General features: G+C 52.4%; 1 non-coding gene across 1 annotated transcript; it reads left to right on the top strand.

Annotated features, from left to right (window-relative positions):
* The first annotated feature begins 8,660 nt into the window (after positions 1 to 8,660).
* On the top strand, positions 8,661 to 8,733 carry trnar-ccu (transfer RNA arginine (anticodon CCU)). Its single transcript has one exon. It is a non-coding gene; the product is annotated as a tRNA-Arg (tRNA).
* Positions 8,734 to 16,364: the final 7,631 nt, after the last annotated feature.

Consider the following 16,364-nt stretch of genomic DNA (forward strand, 5'->3'; position numbering starts at 1 on the left):
AAGATCGCGCGAGATTTGGCCAGGGCCTGGTAGGCAATCGAGCCAAGGATCCTGCAGGCTGGGCCGGGGGCCTGGCCTCGGACACTGCCCCATCCGTCTTCAACATCTCTGGACGAAGGAAACGCAGAAAGTTGATTTCACAATGTCCTGGGACTCCACAACATTTTCAGACTCCTAGGATATCGCGATGGAAAGGATTGGGCGCTTGTGCTGTGGTGCCGAGCTCTGCAACACCATCGTCCGAGATCACCACCATCTTGGATCCTCACAGTGCATTGAGAGGAGAAAATCCACAAAAACACACAATGAGAGGTCAGGGCGCAGTATTTAAAGTCTGCCATGCTGCTGGAACTGTGCAGCTCCAGTGGCCTAATGGATAAGGCACTGGCCTCCTAAGCCAGGGTTCTGGGTTCAAGTCCCATCTGGGGTGTCTGACTCTTCCTTGTCTGTCCTTAATCTGCTTTGCCAACAACTGCTTATCTGCATTCAGTTGATGGGTGGGGTGTTCCCTCTCGCCTTACGCAGCTCTTTTGGGATCTGCAGGATTAAAGCTGAATTCCCTGAAAGAGACAGCACAGTCACAATGGCTGAAAACCTGCTGAGAATCTCCTGGGATGGCATGGTGGCTCAGTGGGTAGCACTGCTGCCTCGCAGCATCGGGGACCTGACTTTGATTCCTCCCTTGGCTTTCTGTTTGTGTCGAGTTTGCACCTTCTCTCCATGGTACTGCGGGTGCTTTGCTTTCCTCCCACAGCCCAAAGATGTGCAGGTTCGCTGGATTGGCTTTGGGGAATGCAGGCTGAGAGGATAGTGGTTGGGCCTGGATGGGATGCTCATCAGAGGCTGAGTGTGGACTTGCTGGGGTGAATGGCTTGCCCCCCTCACTCTCGGCTTTTTATGAACAAGTTTGGAGCACATGGTCAGAGCTCTGCTGCAGATCGCAGTCAAGGCTTCGCTAAGGGACTGGCATCCAGGTGTGTGTTCATATCCTTCTTTTCCCTGATCTTCCAGAATGTTCTCTAGCTTTGGCCAAAGGGGTCATCAGCTGGGTTCACATCATCCAATGGAGTCACCTTGCCCGTAGCTAGACAACGGATTGACTCAGACTGACACTTCCAGTCATCGAGTCATAGAGATGTACAGCACACAAACACACCCTCGGTCGAACAGATATCCCACCCAATCTAGTCCCACCTGCCAGCACCCGGCCCATCTCCCTCCAAACTCTTCCTATACGTATACCCATCCAGATGCCTTTGAAATGATGTAATTGTACCAGCCTCGACCACTTCCTCTGGCAGCTCATTCCACACACACACACCACCTTCTGCCTGAAAATGTTGTCCCTTTGGTCTCTTTTATATCTTTTCCCTCTCACCCTAAACCTAAGCCCTCTAGTTCTGGACTCCCACACCCCAGGGAAAGACCTTGGCTGTTTACCCTATTCATGTTCCTCATGATTTTATAAACCTCTGTATGGTCAGCCCTCAGCCTCCGATGCTTGGATCCTATCCTTAGAGGAAGCGGTATCAGCTTCCACCGCTGTGCCTCTGTGTCCAACCTCATCCGTCCTCTTTTCCAGGTCTCCCAGCTGCTGTTCATGCTTCTGCAGCACGATAGAGATCGGGGCCAGCTTCTCCTCTATCTGCTTAACCAAGATCGCGCGAGATTTGGCCAGGGCCTGGTAGGCAATCGAGCCCAAGGATCCTGCAGGCTGGGCCGGGGCCTGGCCTCGGACACTGCCCCATCCGTCTTCAACATCTCTGGACGAAGGAAACGCAGGAAAGTTGATTTTTCACAATGTCCTGGGACTCCACAACATTTTCAGACTCCTAGGATATCGCGATGGAACGGATTGGCGCGCTTGTGCTGTGGTGCCGAGCTCTGCAACACCATCGTCCGAGATCACCACCATCTTGGATCCTCACAGTGCATTGAGAGGAGAAAATCCACAAAAACACACAATGAGAGGTCAGGGCGCAGTATTTAAAGTCTGCCATGCTGCATGAACTGTGCAGCTCCAGTGGCCTAATGGATAAGGCACTGGCCTCCTAAGCCAGGGGTCTGGGTTCAAATCCCATCTGGTGTCTGACTCTTCCTTGTCTGTCCTTAATCTGCTTTGCCAACAACTGCTTATCTGCATTCAGTTGATGGTGGGTGTTCCCTGTCGCCTTACGCAGCTCTTTTGGGGATCTGCAGGATTAAAGCTGAATTCCCTGAAACAGACAGCACAGACACAATGGCTGAAAACCTGCTGAGAATCTCCTGGGGATGGCATGGTGGCTCAGTGGGTAGCACTGCTGCCTCGCAGCATCGGGGACCTGACTTTGATTCCTCCCTTGGCTTTCTGTTTGTGTCGAGTTTGCACCTTCTCTCCATGGGCTACTGCGGGTGCTTTGCTTTCCTCCCACAGCCCAAAGATGTGCAGGTTCGCTGGATTGGCTTTGGGGAATGCAGGCTGAGAGGATAGTGGTTGGGCCTGGATGGGATGCTCATCAGAGGCTGAGTGTGGACTTGCTGGGGTGAATGGCTTGCCCCCCTCACTCTCGGGCTTTTATGAACAAGTTTGGAGCACATGGTCAGAGCTCTGCTGCAGATCGCAGTCAAGGCTTCGCTAAGGGACTGGCATCCAGGTGTGTGTTCATATCCTTCTTTTCCCTGATCTTCCAGAATGTTCTCTAGCTTTGGCCAAAGGGGTCATCAGCTGGGTTCACATCATCCAATGGAGTCACCTTGCCCGTAGCTAGACAACGGATTGACTCAGACTGACACTTCCAGTCATCGAGTCATAGAGATGTACAGCACACAAACACACCCTCGGTCGAACAGATATCCCGACCCAATCTAGTCCCACCTGCCAGCACCCGGCCCATCTCCCTCCAAACTCTTCCTATACGTATACCCATCCAGATGCCTTTGAAATGATGTAATTGTACCAGCCTCGACCACTTCCTCTGGCAGCTCATTCCACACACACACACACCACCTTCTGCCTGAAAATGTTGTCCCTTTGGTCTCTTTTATATCTTTTCCCCACTCACCCTAAACCTAAGCCCTCTAGTTCTGGACTCCCACACACCAGGGAAAAGACCTTGGCTGTTTACCCTATTCATGTTCCTCATGATTTTATAAACCTCTGTATGGTCAGCCCTCAGCCTCCGATGCTTGGATCCTATCCTTAGAGGAAGCGGTATCAGCTTCCACCGCTGTGCCTCTGTGTCCAACCTCATCCGTCCTCTTTTCCAGGTCTCCCAGCTGCTGTTCATGCTTCTGCAGCACGATAGAGATCGGGGCCAGCTTCTCCTCTATCTGCTTAACCAAGATCGCGCGAGATTTGGCCAGGGCCTGGTAGGCAATCGAGCCCAAGGATCCTGCAGGCTGGGCCGGGGGCCTGGCCTCGGACACTGCCCCATCCGTCTTCAACATCTCTGGACGAAGGAAACGCAGGAAAGTTGATTTTTCACAATGTCCTGGGACTCCACAACATTTTCAGACTCCTAGGATATCGCGATGGAACGGATTGGGCGCTTGTGCTGTGGTGCCGAGCTCTGCAACACCATCGTCCGAGATCACCACCATCTTGGATCCTCACAGTGCATTGAGAGGAGAAAATCCACAAAAACACACAATGAGAGGTCAGGGCGCAGTATTTAAAGTCTGCCATGCTGCGTGAAACTGTGCAGCTCCAGTGGCCTAATGGATAAGGCACTGGCTTCCTAAGCCAGGGGTTCTGGGTTCAAGTCCCATCTGGGGTGTCTGACTCTTCCTTGTCTGTCCTTAATCTGCTTTGCCAACAATCTGCATTCAGTTGATGGGTGGGGTGTTCCCTGTCGCCTTATGCAGCCTTTTGGGGATCTGCAGGATTAAAGCTGAATTCCCTGAAACAGACAGCACAGACACAATGGCTGAAAACCTGCTGAGAATCTCCTGGGGCTGGCATGGTGGCTCAGTGGGTAGCACTGCTGCCTCGCAGCATCGGGGACCTGACTTTGATTCCTCCCTTGGCTTTCTGTTTGTGTCGAGTTTGCACCTTCTCTCCATGGGCTACTGCGGGTGCTTTGCTTTCCTCCCACAGCCCAAAGATGTGCAGGTTCGCTGGATTGGCTTTGGGGAATGCAGGCTGAGAGGATAGTGGTTGGGCCTGGATGGGATGCTCATCAGAGGCTGAGTGTGGACTTGCTGGGTGAATGGCTTGCCCCCCTCACTCTCGGCTTTTATGAACAAGTTTGGAGCACATGGTCAGAGCTCTGCTGCAGATCGCAGTCAAGGCTTCGCTAAGGGACTGGCATCCAGGTGTGTGTTCATATCCTTCTTTTCCCTGATCTTCCAGAATGTTCTCTAGCTTTGGCCAAAGGGGTCATCAGCTGGGTTCACATCATCCAATGGAGTCACCTTGCCCGTAGCTAGACAACGGATTGACTCAGACTGACACTTCCAGTCATCGAGTCATAGAGATGTACAGCACACAAACACACCCTCGGTCGAACAGATATCCCGACCCAATCTAGTCCCACCTGCCAGCACCCGGCCCATCTCCCTCCAAACTCTTCCTATACGTATACCCATCCAGATGCCTTTGAAATGATGTAATTGTACCAGCCTCGACCACTTCCTCTGGCAGCTCATTCCACACACACACACCACCTTCTGCCTGAAAATGTTGTCCCTTTGGTCTCTTTTATATCTTTTCCCACTCACCCTAAACCTAAGCCCTCTAGTTCTGGACTCCCACACCCCAGGGAAAAGACCTTGGCTGTTTACCCTATTCATGTTCCTCATGATTTTATAAACCTCTGTATGGTCAGCCCTCAGCCTCCGATGCTTGGATCCTATCCTTAGAGGAAGCGGTATCAGCTTCCACCGCTGTGCCTCTGTGTCCAACCTCATCCGTCCTCTTTTCCAGGTCTCCCAGCTGCTGTTCATGCTTCTGCAGCACGATAGAGATCGGGGCCAGCTTCTCCTCTATCTGCTTAACCAAGATCGCGCGAGATTTGGCCAGGGCCTGGTAGGCAATCGAGCCCAAGGATCCTGCAGGCTGGGCCGGGGGCCTGGCCTCGGACACTGCCCCATCCGTCTTCAACATCTCTGGACGAAGGAAACGCAGGAAAGTTGATTTTTCACAATGTCCTGGGACTCCACAACATTTTCAGACTCCTAGGATATCGCGATGGAACGGATTGGGCGCTTGTGCTGTGGTGCCGAGCTCTGCAACACCATCGTCCGAGATCACCACCATCTTGGATCCTCACAGTGCATTGAGAGGAGAAAATCCACAAAAACACACAATGAGAGGTCAGGGCGCAGTATTTAAAGTCTGCCATGCTGCATGAACTGTGCAGCTCCAGTGGCCTAATGGATAAGGCACTGGCCTCCTAAGCCAGGGGTTCTGGGTTCAAATCCCATCTGGGTGTCTGACTCTTCCTTGTCTGTCCTTAATCTGCTTTGCCAACATCTGCATTCAGTTGATGGGATGGGTGTTCCCTGTCGCCTTACGCAGCCTTTTGGGGATCTGCAGGATTAAAGCTGAATTCCCTGAAACAGACAGCACAGACACAATGGCTGAAAACCTGCTGAGAATCTCCTGGGGCTGGCATGGTGGCTCAGTGGGTAGCACTGCTGCCTCGCAGCATCGGGGACCTGACTTTGATTCCTCCCTTGGCTTTCTGTTTGTGTCGAGTTTGCACCTTCTCTCCATGGGCTACTGCGGGTGCTTTGCTTTCCTCCCACAGCCCAAAGATGTGCAGGTTCGCTGGATTGGCTTTGGGGAATGCAGGCTGAGAGGATAGTGGTTGGGCCTGGATGGGATGCTCATCAGAGGCTGAGTGTGGACTTGCTGGGGTGAATGGCTTGCCCCCCTCACTCTCGGGCTTTTATGAACAAGTTTGGAGCACATGGTCAGAGCTCTGCTGCAGATCGCAGTCAAGGCTTCGCTAAGGGACTGGCATCCAGGTGTGTGTTCATATCCTTCTTTTCCCTGATCTTCCAGAATGTTCTCTAGCTTTGGCCAAAGGGGTCATCAGCTGGGTTCACATCATCCAATGGAGTCACCTTGCCCGTAGCTAGACAACGGATTGACTCAGACTGACACTTCCAGTCATCGAGTCATAGAGATGTACAGCACACAAACACACCCTCGGTCGAACAGATATCCCGACCCAATCTAGTCCCACCTGCCAGCACCCGGCCCATCTCCCTCCAAACTCTTCCTATACGTATACCCATCCAGATGCCTTTGAAATGATGTAATTGTACCAGCCTCGACCACTTCCTCTGGCAGCTCATTCCACACACACACACCACCTTCTGCCTGAAAATGTTGTCCCTTTGGTCTCTTTTATATCTTTTCCCTCTCACCCTAAACCTAAGCCCTCTAGTTCTGGACTCCCACACCCCAGGGAAAAGACCTTGGCTGTTTACCCTATTCATGTTCCTCATGATTTTATAAACCTCTGTATGGTCAGCCCTCAGCCTCCGATGCTTGGATCCTATCCTTAGAGGAAGCGGTATCAGCTTCCACCGCTGTGCCTCTGTGTCCAACCTCATCCGTCCTCTTTTCCAGGTCTCCCAGCTGCTGTTCATGCTTCTGCAGCACGATAGAGATCGGGGCCAGCTTCTCCTCTATCTGCTTAACCAAGATCGCGCGAGATTTGGCCAGGGCCTGGTAGGCAATCGAGCCCAAGGATCCTGCAGGCTGGGCCGGGGGCCTGGCCTCGGACACTGCCCCATCCGTCTTCAACATCTCTGGACGAAGGAAACGCAGGAAAGTTGATTTTTCACAATGTCCTGGGACTCCACAACATTTTCAGACTCCTAGGATATCGCGATGGAACGGATTGGGCGCTTGTGCTGTGGTGCCGAGCTCTGCAACACCATCGTCCGAGATCACCACCATCTTGGATCCTCACAGTGCATTGAGAGGAGAAAATCCACAAAAACACACAATGAGAGGTCAGGGCGCAGTATTTAAAGTCTGCCATGCTGCATGAAACTGTGCAGCTCCAGTGGCCTAATGGATAAGGCACTGGCTCCTAAGCCAGGGGTTCTGGGTTCAAATCCCATCTGGGGTGTCTGACTCTTCCTTGTCTGTCCTTAATCTGCTTTGCCAACAACTGCTTATCTGCATTCAGTTGATGGGAGGGTGTTCCCTGTCGCCTTACGCAGCTCTTTTGGGGATCTGCAGGATTAAAGCTGAATTCCCTGAAACAGACAGCACAGACACAATGGCTGAAAACCTGCTGAGAATCTCCTGGGGCTGGCATGGTGGCTCAGTGGGTAGCACTGCTGCCTCGCAGCATCGGGGACCTGACTTTGATTCCTCCCTTGGCTTTCTGTTTGTGTCGAGTTTGCACCTTCTCTCCATGGGCTACTGCGGGTGCTTTGCTTTCCTCCCACAGCCCAAAGATGTGCAGGTTCGCTGGATTGGCTTTGGGGAATGCAGGCTGAGAGGATAGTGGTTGGGCCTGGATGGGATGCTCATCAGAGGCTGAGTGTGGACTTGCTGGGGTGAATGGCTTGCCCCCCTCACTCTCGGGCTTTTATGAACAAGTTTGGAGCACATGGTCAGAGCTCTGCTGCAGATCGCAGTCAAGGCTTCGCTAAGGGACTGGCATCCAGGTGTGTGTTCATATCCTTCTTTTCCCTGATCTTCCAGAATGTTCTCTAGCTTTGGCCAAAGGGGTCATCAGCTGGGTTCACATCATCCAATGGAGTCACCTTGCCCGTAGCTAGACAACGGATTGACTCAGACTGACACTTCCAGTCATCGAGTCATAGAGATGTACAGCACACAAACACACCCTCGGTCGAACAGATATCCCGACCCAATCTAGTCCCACCTGCCAGCACCCGGCCCATCTCCCTCCAAACTCTTCCTATACGTATACCCATCCAGATGCCTTTGAAATGATGTAATTGTACCAGCCTCGACCACTTCCTCTGGCAGCTCATTCCACACACACACACCACCTTCTGCCTGAAAATGTTGTCCCTTTGGTCTCTTTTATATCTTTTCCCTCTCACCCTAAACCTAAGCCCTCTAGTTCTGGACTCCCACACCCCAGGGAAAAGACCTTGGCTGTTTACCCTATTCATGTTCCTCATGATTTTATAAACCTCTGTATGGTCAGCCCTCAGCCTCCGATGCTTGGATCCTATCCTTAGAGGAAGCGGTATCAGCTTCCACCGCTGTGCCTCTGTGTCCAACCTCATCCGTCCTCTTTTCCAGGTCTCCCAGCTGCTGTTCATGCTTCTGCAGCACGATAGAGATCGGGGCCAGCTTCTCCTCTATCTGCTTAACCAAGATCGCGCGAGATTTGGCCAGGGCCTGGTAGGCAATCGAGCCCAAGGATCCTGCAGGCTGGGCCGGGGGCCTGGCCTCGGACACTGCCCCATCCGTCTTCAACATCTCTGGACGAAGGAAACGCAGGAAAGTTGATTTTTCACAATGTCCTGGGACTCCACAACATTTTCAGACTCCTAGGATATCGCGATGGAACGGATTGGGCGCTTGTGCTGTGGTGCCGAGCTCTGCAACACCATCGTCCGAGATCACCACCATCTTGGATCCTCACAGTGCATTGAGAGGAGAAAATCCACAAAAACACACAATGAGAGGTCAGGGCGCAGTATTTAAAGTCTGCCATGCTGCATGGAACTGTGCAGCTCCAGTGGCCTAATGGATAAGGCACTGGCCTCCTAAGCCAGGGGTTCTGGGTTCAAATCCCATCTGGGGTGTCTGACTCTTCCTTGTCTGTCCTTAATCTGCTTTGCCAACAACTGCTTATCTGCATTCAGTTGATGGGTGGGGTGTTCCCTGTCGCCTTACGCAGCTCTTTTGGGGATCTGCAGGATTAAAGCTGAATTCCCTGAAACAGACAGCACAGACACAATGGCTGAAAACCTGCTGAGAATCTCCTGGGGCTGGCATGGTGGCTCAGTGGGTAGCACTGCTGCCTCGCAGCATCGGGGACCTGACTTTGATTCCTCCCTTGGCTTTCTGTTTGTGTCGAGTTTGCACCTTCTCTCCATGGGCTACTGCGGGTGCTTTGCTTTCCTCCCACAGCCCAAAGATGTGCAGGTTCGCTGGATTGGCTTTGGGGAATGCAGGCTGAGAGGATAGTGGTTGGGCCTGGATGGGATGCTCATCAGAGGCTGAGTGTGGACTTGCTGGGGTGAATGGCTTGCCCCCCTCACTCTCGGGCTTTTATGAACAAGTTTGGAGCACATGGTCAGAGCTCTGCTGCAGATCGCAGTCAAGGCTTCGCTAAGGGACTGGCATCCAGGTGTGTGTTCATATCCTTCTTTTCCCTGATCTTCCAGAATGTTCTCTAGCTTTGGCCAAAGGGGTCATCAGCTGGGTTCACATCATCCAATGGAGTCACCTTGCCCGTAGCTAGACAACGGATTGACTCAGACTGACACTTCCAGTCATCGAGTCATAGAGATGTACAGCACACAAACACACCCTCGGTCGAACAGATATCCCGACCCAATCTAGTCCCACCTGCCAGCACCCGGCCCATCTCCCTCCAAACTCTTCCTATACGTATACCCATCCAGATGCCTTTGAAATGATGTAATTGTACCAGCCTCGACCACTTCCTCTGGCAGCTCATTCCACACACACACACCACCTTCTGCCTGAAAATGTTGTCCCTTTGGTCTCTTTTATATCTTTTCCCTCTCACCCTAAACCTAAGCCCTCTAGTTCTGGACTCCCACACCCCAGGGAAAAGACCTTGGCTGTTTACCCTATTCATGTTCCTCATGATTTTATAAACCTCTGTATGGTCAGCCCTCAGCCTCCGATGCTTGGATCCTATCCTTAGAGGAAGCGGTATCAGCTTCCACCGCTGTGCCTCTGTGTCCAACCTCATCCGTCCTCTTTTCCAGGTCTCCCAGCTGCTGTTCATGCTTCTGCAGCACGATAGAGATCGGGGCCAGCTTCTCCTCTATCTGCTTAACCAAGATCGCGCGAGATTTGGCCAGGGCCTGGTAGGCAATCGAGCCCAAGGATCCTGCAGGCTGGGCCGGGGGCCTGGCCTCGGACACTGCCCCATCCGTCTTCAACATCTCTGGACGAAGGAAACGCAGGAAAGTTGATTTTTCACAATGTCCTGGGACTCCACAACATTTTCAGACTCCTAGGATATCGCGATGGAACGGATTGGGCGCTTGTGCTGTGGTGCCGAGCTCTGCAACACCATCGTCCGAGATCACCACCATCTTGGATCCTCACAGTGCATTGAGAGGAGAAAATCCACAAAAACACACAATGAGAGGTCAGGGCGCAGTATTTAAAGTCTGCCATGCTGCATGGAACTGTGCAGCTCCAGTGGCCTAATGGATAAGGCACTGGCTTCCTAAGCCAGGGGTTCTGGGTTCAAATCCCATCTGGGGTGTCTGACTCTTCCTTGTCTGTCCTTAATCTGCTTTGCCAACAACTGCTTATCTGCATTCAGTTGATGGGATGGGTGTTCCCTGTCGCCTTACGCAGCCCTTTTGGGGATCTGCAGGATTAAAGCTGAATTCCCTGAAACAGACAGCACAGACACAATGGCTGAAAACCTGCTGAGAATCTCCTGGGGCTGGCATGGTGGCTCAGTGGGTAGCACTGCTGCCTCGCAGCATCGGGGACCTGACTTTGATTCCTCCCTTGGCTTTCTGTTTGTGTCGAGTTTGCACCTTCTCTCCATGGGCTACTGCGGGTGCTTTGCTTTCCTCCCACAGCCCAAAGATGTGCAGGTTCGCTGGATTGGCTTTGGGGAATGCAGGCTGAGAGGATAGTGGTTGGGCCTGGATGGGATGCTCATCAGAGGCTGAGTGTGGACTTGCTGGGGTGAATGGCTTGCCCCCCTCACTCTCGGGTTTTATGAACAAGTTTGGAGCACATGGTCAGAGCTCTGCTGCAGATCGCAGTCAAGGCTTCGCTAAGGGACTGGCATCCAGGTGTGTGTTCATATCCTTCTTTTCCCTGATCTTCCAGAATGTTCTCTAGCTTTGGCCAAAGGGGTCATCAGCTGGGTTCACATCATCCAATGGAGTCACCTTGCCCGTAGCTAGACAACGGATTGACTCAGACTGACACTTCCAGTCATCGAGTCATAGAGATGTACAGCACACAAACACACCCTCGGTCGAACAGATATCCCGACCCAATCTAGTCCCACCTGCCAGCACCCGGCCCATCTCCCTCCAAACTCTTCCTATACGTATACCCATCCAGATGCCTTTGAAATGATGTAATTGTACCAGCCTCGACCACTTCCTCTGGCAGCTCATTCCACACACACACACCACCTTCTGCCTGAAAATGTTGTCCCTTTGGTCTCTTTTATATCTTTTCCCTCTCACCCTAAACCTAAGCCCTCTAGTTCTGGACTCCCACACCCAGGGAAAAGACCTTGGCTGTTTACCCTATTCATGTTCCTCATGATTTTATAAACCTCTGTATGGTCAGCCCTCAGCCTCCGATGCTTGGATCCTATCCTTAGAGGAAGCGGTATCAGCTTCCACCGCTGTGCCTCTGTGTCCAACCTCATCCGTCCTCTTTTCCAGGTCTCCCAGCTGCTGTTCATGCTTCTGCAGCACGATAGAGATCGGGGCCAGCTTCTCCTCTATCTGCTTAACCAAGATCGCGCGAGATTTGGCCAGGGCCTGGTAGGCAATCGAGCCCAAGGATCCTGCAGGCTGGGCCGGGGGCCTGGCCTCGGACACTGCCCCATCCGTCTTCAACATCTCTGGACGAAGGAAACGCAGGAAAGTTGATTTTTCACAATGTCCTGGGACTCCACAACATTTTCAGACTCCTAGGATATCGCGATGGAACGGATTGGGCGCTTGTGCTGTGGTGCCGAGCTCTGCAACACCATCGTCCGAGATCACCACCATCTTGGATCCTCACAGTGCATTGAGAGGAGAAAATCCACAAAAACACACAATGAGAGGTCAGGGCGCAGTATTTAAAGTCTGCCATGCTGCATGGAACTGTGCAGCTCCAGTGGCCTAATGGATAAGGCACTGGCTTCCTAAGCCAGGGGTTCTGGGTTCAAATCCCATCTGGGGTGTCTGACTCTTCCTTGTCTGTCCTTAATCTGCTTTGCCAACAACTGCTTATCTGCATTCAGTTGATGGGATGGTGTTCCCTGTCGCCTTACGCAGCTCTTTTGGGGATCTGCAGGATTAAAGCTGAATTCCCTGAAACAGACAGCACAGACACAATGGCTGAAAACCTGCTGAGAATCTCCTGGGGCTGGCATGGTGGCTCAGTGGGTAGCACTGCTGCCTCGCAGCATCGGGGACCTGACTTTGATTCCTCCCTTGGCTTTCTGTTTGTGTCGAGTTTGCACCTTCTCTCCATGGGCTACTGCGGGTGCTTTGCTTTCCTCCCACAGCCCAAAGATGTGCAGGTTCGCTGGATTGGCTTTGGGGAATGCAGGCTGAGAGGATAGTGGTTGGGCCTGGATGGGATGCTCATCAGAGGCTGAGTGTGGACTTGCTGGGGTGAATGGCTTGCCCCCCTCACTCTCGGGTTTTATGAACAAGTTTGGAGCACATGGTCAGAGCTCTGCTGCAGATCGCAGTCAAGGCTTCGCTAAGGGACTGGCATCCAGGTGTGTGTTCATATCCTTCTTTTCCCTGATCTTCCAGAATGTTCTCTAGCTTTGGCCAAAGGGGTCATCAGCTGGGTTCACATCATCCAATGGAGTCACCTTGCCCGTAGCTAGACAACGGATTGACTCAGACTGACACTTCCAGTCATCGAGTCATAGAGATGTACAGCACACAAACACACCCTCGGTCGAACAGATATCCCGACCCAATCTAGTCCCACCTGCCAGCACCCGGCCCATCTCCCTCCAAACTCTTCCTATACGTATACCCATCCAGATGCCTTTGAAATGATGTAATTGTACCAGCCTCGACCACTTCCTCTGGCAGCTCATTCCACACACACACACCACCTTCTGCCTGAAAATGTTGTCCCTTTGGTCTCTTTTATATCTTTTCCCTCTCACCCTAAACCTAAGCCCTCTAGTTCTGGACTCCCACACCCCAGGGAAAAGACCTTGGCTGTTTACCCTATTCATGTTCCTCATGATTTTATAAACCTCTGTATGGTCAGCCCTCAGCCTCCGATGCTTGGATCCTATCCTTAGAGGAAGCGGTATCAGCTTCCACCGCTGTGCCTCTGTGTCCAACCTCATCCGTCCTCTTTTCCAGGTCTCCCAGCTGCTGTTCATGCTTCTGCAGCACGATAGAGATCGGGGCCAGCTTCTCCTCTATCTGCTTAACCAAGATCGCGCGAGATTTGGCCAGGGCCTGGTAGGCAATCGAGCCCAAGGATCCTGCAGGCTGGGCCGGGGGCCTGGCCTCGGACACTGCCCCATCCGTCTTCAACATCTCTGGACGAAGGAAACGCAGGAAAGTTGATTTTTCACAATGTCCTGGGACTCCACAACATTTTCAGACTCCTAGGATATCGCGATGGAACGGATTGGGCGCTTGTGCTGTGGTGCCGAGCTCTGCAACACCATCGTCCGAGATCACCACCATCTTGGATCCTCACAGTGCATTGAGAGGAGAAAATCCACAAAAACACACAATGAGAGGTCAGGGCGCAGTATTTAAAGTCTGCCATGCTGCATGGAACTGTGCAGCTCCAGTGGCCTAATGGATAAGGCACTGGCTTCCTAAGCCAGGGGTTCTGGGTTCAAATCCCATCTGGGGTGTCTGACTCTTCCTTGTCTGTCCTTAATCTGCTTTGCCAACAACTGCTTATCTGCATTCAGTTGATGGGTGGGGTGTTCCCTGTCGCCTTACGCAGCTCTTTTGGGGATCTGCAGGATTAAAGCTGAATTCCCTGAAACAGACAGCACAGACACAATGGCTGAAAACCTGCTGAGAATCTCCTGGGGCTGGCATGGTGGCTCAGTGGGTAGCACTGCTGCCTCGCAGCATCGGGGACCTGACTTTGATTCCTCCCTTGGCTTTCTGTTTGTGTCGAGTTTGCACCTTCTCTCCATGGGCTACTGCGGGTGCTTTGCTTTCCTCCCACAGCCCAAAGATGTGCAGGTTCGCTGGATTGGCTTTGGGGAATGCAGGCTGAGAGGATAGTGGTTGGGCCTGGATGGGATGCTCATCAGAGGCTGAGTGTGGACTTGCTGGGGTGAATGGCTTGCCCCCCTCACTCTCGGGCTTTTATGAACAAGTTTGGAGCACATGGTCAGAGCTCTGCTGCAGATCGCAGTCAAGGCTTCGCTAAGGGACTGGCATCCAGGTGTGTGTTCATATCCTTCTTTTCCCTGATCTTCCAGAATGTTCTCTAGCTTTGGCCAAAGGGGTCATCAGCTGGGTTCACATCATCCAATGGAGTCACCTTGCCCGTAGCTAGACAACGGATTGACTCAGACTGACACTTCCAGTCATCGAGTCATAGAGATGTACAGCACACAAACACACCCTCGGTCGAACAGATATCCCGACCCAATCTAGTCCCACCTGCCAGCACCCGGCCCATCTCCCTCCAAACTCTTCCTATACGTATACCCATCCAGATGCCTTTGAAATGATGTAATTGTACCAGCCTCGACCACTTCCTCTGGCAGCTCATTCCACACACACACACCACCTTCTGCCTGAAAATGTTGTCCCTTTGGTCTCTTTTATATCTTTTCCCTCTCACCCTAAACCTAAGCCCTCTAGTTCTGGACTCCCACACCCCAGGGAAAAGACCTTGGCTGTTTACCCTATTCATGTTCCTCATGATTTTATAAACCTCTGTATGGTCAGCCCTCAGCCTCCGATGCTTGGATCCTATCCTTAGAGGAAGCGGTATCAGCTTCCACCGCTGTGCCTCTGTGTCCAACCTCATCCGTCCTCTTTTCCAGGTCTCCCAGCTGCTGTTCATGCTTCTGCAGCACGATAGAGATCGGGGCCAGCTTCTCCTCTATCTGCTTAACCAAGATCGCGCGAGATTTGGCCAGGGCCTGGTAGGCAATCGAGCCCAAGGATCCTGCAGGCTGGGCCGGGGGCCTGGCCTCGGACACTGCCCCATCCGTCTTCAACATCTCTGGACGAAGGAAACGCAGGAAAGTTGATTTTTCACAATGTCCTGGGACTCCACAACATTTTCAGACTCCTAGGATATCGCGATGGAACGGATTGGGCGCTTGTGCTGTGGTGCCGAGCTCTGCAACACCATCGTCCGAGATCACCACCATCTTGGATCCTCACAGTGCATTGAGAGGAGAAAATCCACAAAAACACACAATGAGAGGTCAGGGCGCAGTATTTAAAGTCTGCCATGCTGCATGGAACTGTGCAGCTCCAGTGGCCTAATGGATAAGGCACTGGCTTCCTAAGCCAGGGGTTCTGGGTTCAAGTCCCATCTGGGGTGTCTGACTCTTCCTTGTCTGTCCTTAATCTGCTTTGCCAACAACTGCTTATCTGCATTCAGTTGATGGGTGAGGTGTTCCCTGTCGCCTTATGCAGCCCTTTTGGGGATCTGCAGGATTAAAGCTGAATTCCCTGAAACAGACAGCACAGACACAATGGCTGAAAACCTGCTGAGAATCTCCTGGGGCTGGCATGGTGGCTCAGTGGGTAGCACTGCTGCCTCGCAGCATCGGGGACCTGACTTTGATTCCTCCCTTGGCTTTCTGTTTGTGTCGAGTTTGCACCTTCTCTCCATGGGCTACTGCGGGTGCTTTGCTTTCCTCCCACAGCCCAAAGATGTGCAGGTTCGCTGGATTGGCTTTGGGGAATGCAGGCTGAGAGGATAGTGGTTGGGCCTGGATGGGATGCTCATCAGAGGCTGAGTGTGGACTTGCTGGGGTGAATGGCTTGCCCCCCTCACTCTCGGGTTTTTATGAACAAGTTTGGAGCACATGGTCAGAGCTCTGCTGCAGATCGCAGTCAAGGCTTCGCTAAGGGACTGGCATCCAGGTGTGTGTTCATATCCTTCTTTTCCCTGATCTTCCAGAATGTTCTCTAGCTTTGGCCAAAGGGGTCATCAGCTGGGTTCACATCATCCAATGGAGTCACCTTGCCCGTAGCTAGACAACGGATTGACTCAGACTGACACTTCCAGTCATCGAGTCATAGAGATGTACAGCACACAAACACACCCTCGGTCGAACAGATATCCCGACCCAATCTAGTCCCACCTGCCAGCACCCGGCCCATCTCCCTCCAAACTCTTCCTATACGTATACCCATCCAGATGCCTTTGAAATGATGTAATTGTACCAGCCTCGACCACTTCCTCTGGCAGCTCATTCCACACACACACACCACCTTCTGCCTGAAAATGTTGTCCCTTTGGTCTCTTTTATATCTTTTCCCTCTCACCCTAAACCTAAGCC

This window comes from Hemiscyllium ocellatum, unplaced genomic scaffold, assembly GCF_020745735.1.
Source record: "Hemiscyllium ocellatum isolate sHemOce1 unplaced genomic scaffold, sHemOce1.pat.X.cur. scaffold_2309_pat_ctg1, whole genome shotgun sequence".
Taxonomy (NCBI): Eukaryota; Metazoa; Chordata; class Chondrichthyes; order Orectolobiformes; family Hemiscylliidae; genus Hemiscyllium; species Hemiscyllium ocellatum.